The sequence below is a fragment of the Papio anubis genome, chromosome 12 (assembly GCF_008728515.1).
Source record: "Papio anubis isolate 15944 chromosome 12, Panubis1.0, whole genome shotgun sequence".
Lineage (NCBI taxonomy): Eukaryota > Metazoa > Chordata > Mammalia > Primates > Cercopithecidae > Papio > Papio anubis.
The window spans coordinates 89482223-89491187 of NC_044987.1; the positions used below are offsets into that span (position 1 = coordinate 89482223).

Consider the following 8965-nt stretch of genomic DNA (forward strand, 5'->3'; position numbering starts at 1 on the left):
TCTCCCCATTTGTATATTGAGGAAGAGCCTTGAGACACGAATTTTACTTTTTTACTATAAAAATCAATGCATACCCTGGTTAAAAAAGAAACAACAAAAAGTTTCCCTTCACCATTACCTCCAGACACACTCTATATATACAGCTTTACGTATATAAGTATATACAGAGTTCAAATCCTATTATCTTGCTTTTTCTATATAATATATTTTGGAAATCTTTTTATTCCAAGACTCATAAGTCTATTTTTAGCTAGTTGGATATCATGAATTTTTACGCATATATCATGATTTATTTACCCAGATCCTGGCTGACATTTTTTCAGAAATTTTAGCAAATAGCAATTACCAATGAAGCTTCAAAGAACATCCTTTAAAATATATCTTTGTGTTTTTGAATTGGTAAATCTGCATGATATATTTGAAGATTAAAATTGTTAGGTCGACATAATGAGGAGGTTAGTAAAAACAGTGCAAAGCATTTCAGTTGAGAGGTTTGCAAGTTAAATTAACAGTAGATGCTGAGCTCCTAATATATCTACCCCAATCTTTAAAGAGGACCAATAGAAATAAAAGCCACTATGTGGCGTCTTTTTTGAGCAGGCAATAACTTGGACTCAGGTTGAAAACCGTCTCCTTAGCTGCATGATATCTTTTGCTAAGGAGACAGATTGCAACTTCAGTCCAAGTTAATTACCTGTTCAAACAAGACACAGAATTAGTTTGTCTCCATCAACAAATGAATGGATAAAGGTGGTGATATGTACACAATGGAATACTACTCAGCCTTAAAAAAGAAGAAAATATTGTCATTTGTGACAACATGACTGAACTTGGAGGACATTATGTTAAGTGAAATAAATCAGGCACAGAAATACAAATACCACATAATCTCACTTACACACTTAGAATCTAAAATAAAGTTGAACTCATAGAAGTAAAGAGGAGTATGGTGGTGTTACCAGGGGCTGGGGGGAAGGGGTGGCAGTAGCTAAAGTTGGGGAGATGTTGCTGAAAGGATGCCAACTTTCAGTTAGCTAGGAATAAATTCAAGAGATCTGTTGTACAACATGGTGACTGTAGTTAATAACAATGTATTGTGTTATTCAAAATTGCCAAAAGAGTAGATTTTAAGAGTTCTCACCACCTAAGTATGTGAAGTGACATATACATTAATTAGCTCAATTTATCCATTCCACAATGTACATATTTTTAAAGGACATAATAAATACATACATTTTTTATTTGTCAACTAAATAAATAAAATGTTTAAAAAATTAAGTCCTGAAGACAGTAAAATAATACCTTTAAAGTGCAGAAGGAAAGAAAAGGAAAAGGAAAGGGAAAAGAAAGGAGGAAAGAGAAGGTCATCTCCAAATAATTGATAACTAACAGATTTTTTCACCAGAAGATATGCCCTACAAGAAATGGTAAAGGTACTTAGACAGAAAGAAAATGATACCAGATGGAATCTCAGAGTTTTAAAGAAGGAATGAAAAGCATCAGAAATGGTAAATATTTTGGCAAACATAGAAAGACTATTTTTCTTCTTCTTTTTTTTTTTACTGACACAGATGTACATTTTTGGGAGTACATATGATAATTTAATACATTCATATAATGTATAAAGATCAAGTCAGGGTAACTGGGATAGCCATCACCTTAAATATTCGTCTTTTATGCTAGAAACATTCAGATCATTCTCATCTATTTTAAAACGTACAATAGATTATTGCTAACATAATCACTTTACTGATCAATTGAACATTGTCTTATTTCTTCAAACCATATCTTGTTTTTTTTGATTGTTTGTTTGTTGTGTTTGTTTTGAGATGGAGTCTGTCTCCCAGACTTGAGTGCAGTGGCGCAATCTCGGCTCACTGCAACATCTGCCTCCCGGGTTCAAGCTATTCTCCTGCCTCAGCCTCCTGAGTAGCCGGACTACAGGTGTGTGCGGCCACGCCTGGCTAATTTTTGTATTTTTAGTAGAGACTGGGTTTTGTTTTCCTGTGTTGGCCAGGCTGGTCTTGATCTCCTAATTTCAAGGGATCCTCTCACCTCTGCTTCCCAAAGTGCTGGGATTACAGGTGTGAGCCACTGCATCCAACCTAACTGTATATTTGTACCCATTAATCCAGTGGTCCCCAATATTTTTGGCACGAGGGACTGGTTTGATATAAGCCAATTTTCCATTTCTCCACGGAAGGGGGTGGGGGAACGGATGTGGGTGGTTTCAAGATGAAACTGTTCCACCTCAGATTACCAGGCATTAGTTAGATTCTTATAAGGAGCACACAACCTAGATCCCTCGCATGCACAGGATTTGTGCTCCCGTGAGAATTTACTGTCGCAGCTGATCTGACTTGAGGTACAGCTCAGGCAGTAATGCTCGCTCATCCACTCATCTCCTGCTGTGCCCTGGGTTCCTAACAGACCAGTACTGGTCCAGAACTTGGGGGATACGGACCCCTGAATTGATCACCCTTTTTTCCCCTCCTCCCTACTACCCTTCCTGGCCTCTGATAACTACCAATCTACTCCTATCTTTGTGATATCCACTTTTTAACTCCCACATATGAGTGAGAACACATAGTATTTGTCTCTCTGTGCTTGACTTATTTCAATTAACATAATAACCTTCAACTCCATCCATGTTGCTGCAAATGGCAGCATTTTATTACTTTTATGGTTGAATAATATTCTATTGTATAAAGGTGCCACATTTTATTTATCCATTCCTCTTCTGATGGACTCTTAGGTTGATTCCATATCTTGGCGATGGTGAATAGCGGTAAAATAAACAGGAGAGGGCAGACAGCTCTTTAATATATTGATTTCCACTGTATTGGATATATACCCAGTGGTGGAATTGCTGGATCATATGGTAGTTCTACTTGTTGTTTTTCAGGGAACTTCTGTATTGGTTTCCATAGTACTTGTACCAATTTACATTGCTACCAATAGTGTGTGTGTTCCTAAGTAGAATGGTTGCAAGAAGTATTCATGCTAGAAGGCTCTGAATAACAATACTACTAATACAGAGGATACCAACCATGAAATACTATAGGGCCAAGCAGGTGAAAATAATTCAGTGAAATAGGTCACATGCAAAACCAAAAAGAATTAAGGACCAAGTTAAATTGGAAGCATATGCCCTATCTAAACAAATACTGCTCAGCTATCACCGATGGTCTTCACACAGAAATGTAGCCCTATATTGCTGAGTCTCTGAATTTTTCAAGATCTCAATTGTGACATAATTACTTAGTTTTTAAAACACTCTGTGCCCCAAACAGATAATATCTGAGTGCTAAAGGCAGCCAGTGAACTGCCCATTTGTGACCCTTTTTCTAATATTTTTAGTACTCTCAGCTTGTCTTGGTAGAGAGGCCTTCTTATCAAATGTATGGCAAAAGCTACCCCAACCCAAGCTTTATTTTTAGCCTTTTAGAACCCAAGACTTGTGATTTCCATTGGTGCAAATACCTTGTAAATTCTTTCAGAAAAGAATGAATGACAAAAAGTGTGTCCAAATAGAATTTTGTAAACTTACATTTTTCTTTTAAGATCTCTCGGGCTGGGGCCTGTGGTACGCCGCTTCAGTGAGGGGCTCCACTGCAGCCACCCGGCTTGCTGCCTTCCTGGGCGCCACTCCCCCAGGTGACCCAACGCGACGCGCCAGTAGCGCAGCATCGATTCCTCTCGGGCTCTTGGGCGCTGCTCTGAGCAGCGTCACCCTTTACACCAGAAAGCTGGCGGGCACTATGGGGAAAAAACAAAAGAAGAAGAAAGTGGAGGAGGTGCTAGAAGAGGAGGAAGAGGAATGTGTGGTGGAAAAAGTTCTCGACCGTCGAGTGGTAAAGGGCAAAGTGGAGTACCGCCTAAAGTGGAAGGGGTTCTCAGATGAGGACAACACATGGGAGCCAGAAGAAAACCTGGATTGCCCCGACCTCATTGCTGAGTTTCTGCAGTCACAGAAAACAGCACATGAGACAGATAAATCAGAGGGAGGCAAGCGCAAAGCTGATTCTGATTCTGAAGATAAGGGAGAGGAGAGCAAACCAAAGAAGAAGAAAGAAGAGTCAGAAAAGCCACGAGGCTTTGCTCGAGGTTTGGAGCCGGAGCGGATTATTGGAGCTACAGACTCCAGTGGAGAGCTCATGTTCCTGATGAAATGGAAAAACTCTGATGAGGCTGACCTGGTCCCTGCCAAGGAAGCCAATGTCAAGTGCCCACAGGTTGTCATATCCTTCTATGAGGAAAGGCTGACGTGGCATTCCTACCCCTCGGAGGATGATGACAAAAAAGATGACGAGAATTAACGCTCCTGAGTACCAGCCCCTGTCACATCTGACTGGGTTTCAAGTGGGAAGGGAAGGAGTTCTACTTGTCTTGACACCATAGAGGTGGCTTGAGAAGATGTCCTTGAAGAGTCAGTATAGTTTCTGTGCCCTGCAGCAGCCCAAGTGCTTTAAAGCCATTTCAAGCTGTATAGTTTGCATACCCATCCCAGTGGAGGGGAAAGGGGGTAAGTGTTTCAAGGCAACCTTTTCTGCACTTTGCTGAGAAAAGCAAAGGGCCTTCTATGAAGGACAAAACTTGCAGAATTGGGTGTGTGGGAGAGCAAAAAAATACTGTAGATCTTCAAAGAGCATCTCCACAACCCACAGCCTTCTTCCCAATAGTGTTAACTCTGCATTTTTACAGCGTAGCATGTGTGTAGTCTTTGGCTATTACTGGTGTATTATTTGGGGGAGGGATGGGGAGGGGAGAAAGGGAGATGGGTAGCATCACTTTGATTAACATTTGGGGCCTGATAGGGGAAATGGTGAAGCAATGGAAAAGAACAGACAACTAATGATTTGCTTCTATGTCCAGAATATTTTACCTTAAAAAAAAATGTCATTGGCACCATAAATAAGGACTGTGAGAGACTGTTTAAAAGCTGTGAATGTCTGAAACCTATAAGCCAAGGTGTTCCCTGCCTAAACTTATTGCTGTTCCCACAAAGGACTAAGCCATTTCATAAGTTACCAAAGTTGCCATTTTGGAGATGGAAATTGATGAGGAGGGAAAGTCTTTTATTGGAGAGTATACAGTACAAGCAGATCATTCTGTCTCAGAGGTGCTAATAAAATTAGAAGACCCTTTCTTTTCCAGTAACGAAGTTATAAATATCAGCTTGTTCATCCAAGCCACTGGCTGAGGTGTTAGGGAAGAGGAAGAGGGTGGTAGAGGAGATAAGACAGTAGGGAAAGACAAGGGCCCGTGCTCTTAGTGGGGAAAACTCTTGGAGCCGTTCTCTTTTTTGAGCTTTGAACTCTGAAACCATTGTTGGCTTCAGTCACTGACAGCACAAGTTTCACTGAATTGATCTAAGAGTTTAGTGATTTCAAAAGCCTTGGTCTCAGGAGAAGATTAAACTTCCATATTGGGCAGTGGTTCACTTTAAAACACACACACACACACAATTTTTTAAGAAATCCTAAGAAGTAACTGATACCTAAAATGCTCTGTCTTGAGTCATGAGATCCATCAGTTCTTGATATTGTCTAGACTTGCATCTAGAGCTACATTGTAAAATCCTTTTAGGCATGTGTTAGATTTCTGTGTAAACTTTGTTTAAATGTAAACTTCATACTACACTGTCAGTTTTTGTCTTAATAAAACTATAGGTTTATAAAAAAAAAAAAGATCTCTCATAGGTCTAGTTGGAGAAGGTCAAGTATTAAGAAATGATTCAGTGGGTAGTTAGCAGGGATGATTTCTGTGGTTTCTTTGACATTATCATTGAAAAGCCTGGTAAGTCTTTCTAACCAATCTCATCCACATCTTAGCTCAGCCATCTGGGTCTCCCTTTCAGGATGCCCATTTGCTTGAGAGTAATGAATATCATGGTAATGACTTTCTCTGATAAACCAAATTAAAGCTAGAGCATGCATTTTGGTCACATCCCAAGAATATATAGTACCTTTGACAGGTTACCTACTATTCCTGCAGGCCTATTTCCAGCTAAGTAATTGGGTCACAGAATAGTTTGGGCCACAAGAGTGGCATTTTCTAAAATGTTATATGGAATTCTAGATCCATGATGCTCTGTAGAAAAATGGAAGGACATTCTCTATTCTTCTATTTTTAGGAAATATGGCAAGATATATTCTATACACACACACACACACACAAACACATACACCTTCAACACCCCCATTTTAGAAATTTCTCAATGAAACTGAATTAAAAGGTATAAGGAGTTATAACAGAATTTTGATGAACTTTAATTCAGTGTTTTCCAAATATATATAAACAAAACACTCATTCATGTGTCTGCAGAAAATGCTTTTGAAACTGTTGATTGAAACCAACAATATGATTTCCCCACAAATGTCAAGCTACATTTTATGGAAATAACATATATTGTAATTTATGTTAAAATATATTTTGAACAGGTTGATGTTTCTTCATTTTCCCTATTAAATCTTCCCTAATTTAACATACAGTTCAATGTGAAACTCTGCAATATCATCATTAAACCAATTTATATAACATTTTATGTGTTACAGAGCATTTTCACAAATATTCCTTAATTTGATCCTTGTAACAAACCTCTCAGGTAAATACCTCCTTGTGTTTTGTTTGCTTATTTCAAAAAAAAAAAAAAAAACTGGGAAATAAATGACTTGTCTAAAGTTACTCGGTGAATAAAGGTGAGATTGCAATTCTGCTGGCTCCTGGCACACTGATGCTTCAAAACTCTCACTCAGCTCTATAATATCATATGGCCCAGCGATGCTACATCCAGTATTGCTCTTCCAAACTTATGCATGAGCATGTAGTCACAAGAATGGCCTGTGTGGATAATAACAGGAATCAAAGGTACTGGCTCATGCTTAGAAAAGAGGCCCATTAGAAATTTGTGATGAGTATAAATTAGAAAGGCAAAGCAACATAACTCATTGTAGAGGTCCTTGACTCATATGTAAAGAGCAAAGCTATTCATTGGTTTAAACATTTGTACTTGAAAATTACTGTGGTGGACAGGTTAGGAATATGAATAAGATATATTCCCTATCTTCAAGTAACTGGGTAAGAAAAGCAGCCAACAGCTTTAAGACAAGGTGCATTATCTTAATCTTCCAAAGGAAATAGTCAAAGGAAAGAGAAAATGAGGCAGCTTGAGCAAGAAGGCTGAGAACTGAGGGGGAAAATCATGAGTTTCAAATCTGGAGATGACTAGCGACCTTGGAGAGAGCAGGTGCAGTAAAATGTTTGCCAAGGAAGTTGGCTACAAAGAGCTACTACATAACCACATACACCTAAGAACATGCACCTTGTTAGAAATAAGGCTCAAAGTCCTAAGGAAAAATGAGCACTTAGATAAAGGATTTTTGTAAAGTAATTTACTTTTGTGCACAAGGATGTCTCCCTTATGGCTGGTTGCTACTAGAGTACTTAGAACAAAGGAGAGTAGAAGTTTTTATTTTTAACATGACTTCTGCCTTTGTGTCTTTTCCCCCATTGGTGGGGTTGGACTGTATAATTTAAACTAGATTTGACTGGCTAAACATTTAAGTGTTTTTAGATAAGGTAGATGCATAATGGGAGAGAGGGGAGAGGAGGAAGGGGTCATCTGCAGCAAACTAGAGAGTCAGTCTTTTTTAAAATAAGGAAAGGAATGTGAGCTGCTGTTGATAATGTCACTGGTTCTGTGGCATGCCTGGGCACATAGTAAAGTCAGAAAGAAGAAAAGGAGAAGAAGGAGGGAGCAGTATTGGGAATTAAAGAATAAAAGTTTGAGCAGGCTGTTTGAAGAGAAACCTTGCCATATCTCATATACCTCCACTCAAACTCAAGTTTGCTTATTTATTTATTTTGAGACAGAATCTTGCTCTGTCACCCCGGCTGGAGAGCAGCAGCATAATCACAGTTCACTGCAGCCTCGACCTCTCAGGCTCAAGTGACCCCCCCCCCAATTCAACCTCCCTAGTAGCTGGGACTACAGGCACATGCCACCATGCCTAGCTAATTTTTTTTTTTTTTTTTTTGTATATTTTGTAGAGACGGGGTTTCACCATGTTGCCCAAGCTTATCTTGAACTCCTGAGCTCACCTGATCTGCCCACTTCAGTCTCCCAAAGTGCTGGGAGCCACTGTGCCTGGCATGAGCCACTGTGCCTGGCTCCAACCCAAGTTTAGAATTTATTGTCATTTGGTCAGGAATCACTTAGTTTAGAAAAACCTCATGAACTACACCATTGCAATGTGTTAAATATGGTTGCATACCTTCCCTCTTTTCAACCTTACAGAGAGCAGTTAAATGCTCTATTCTTCCACACGCACATATCTTTGTTTCTGCTGCCTTTGAGCAGGAATTGAAGGATGCTCTCAAAATGCCTCAGCTTGAGCAGCTTTTCCATAAGACATAGCGGTTTCCTGTAACTGACCACAAAGGGCGTTTACTCAGGCCAGTTCTATGTGTTAACCAGGCCAGGCTGAGGGGAAATCTCATAGCTCCTAACTGCAGGTATTCTCTATCTGGACTGACAGCTGGATGAATGTACAGCTCTCGTGCCCTGGGATTCAGGGAGCTACAAGTGCAGCCCTGAGGGAACCAGGGAAGACTGTAAACCTAGTTCTCTCTGCATCTGTTCTTTGTCTTTGAGCCTGGCTCCCTGATGGCCTTACATGTCCCCTCCAAGGGAAGTGACAATAACAGCAGCAACAGACTCTGTTTTCTGTACACTGGACATGGCTTGAATGTCTTATGAATTAATGTTCGCCTGACCTCCATAAACTGTTCACTGGTTTCTTGAGATGCCCTATCTATTTCTGTCTAATCCATTCCTACTCACCCTTTATAGTCCTTCTCAAATTACTCTTTCTATTTTGGAAATATTTTCTGATTATTTCAAGCCCATAAACAAACCTTCTCAGGGTACCACATTTCATTACCCAATGTTGTGATTATTTCC

At 39.6% G+C, this 8965-nt stretch overlaps 1 pseudogene across 1 annotated transcript; it reads left to right on the top strand.

Annotated features, from left to right (window-relative positions):
• Positions 1 to 3577: 3577 nt before the first annotated feature.
• On the top strand, positions 3578 to 4897 carry LOC101002768 (annotated as a pseudogene). Its single transcript, XR_637331.3, has one exon. The product of XR_637331.3 is annotated as a chromobox protein homolog 1 pseudogene (transcript).
• The last annotated feature ends 4068 nt before the right edge of the window (positions 4898 to 8965 follow it).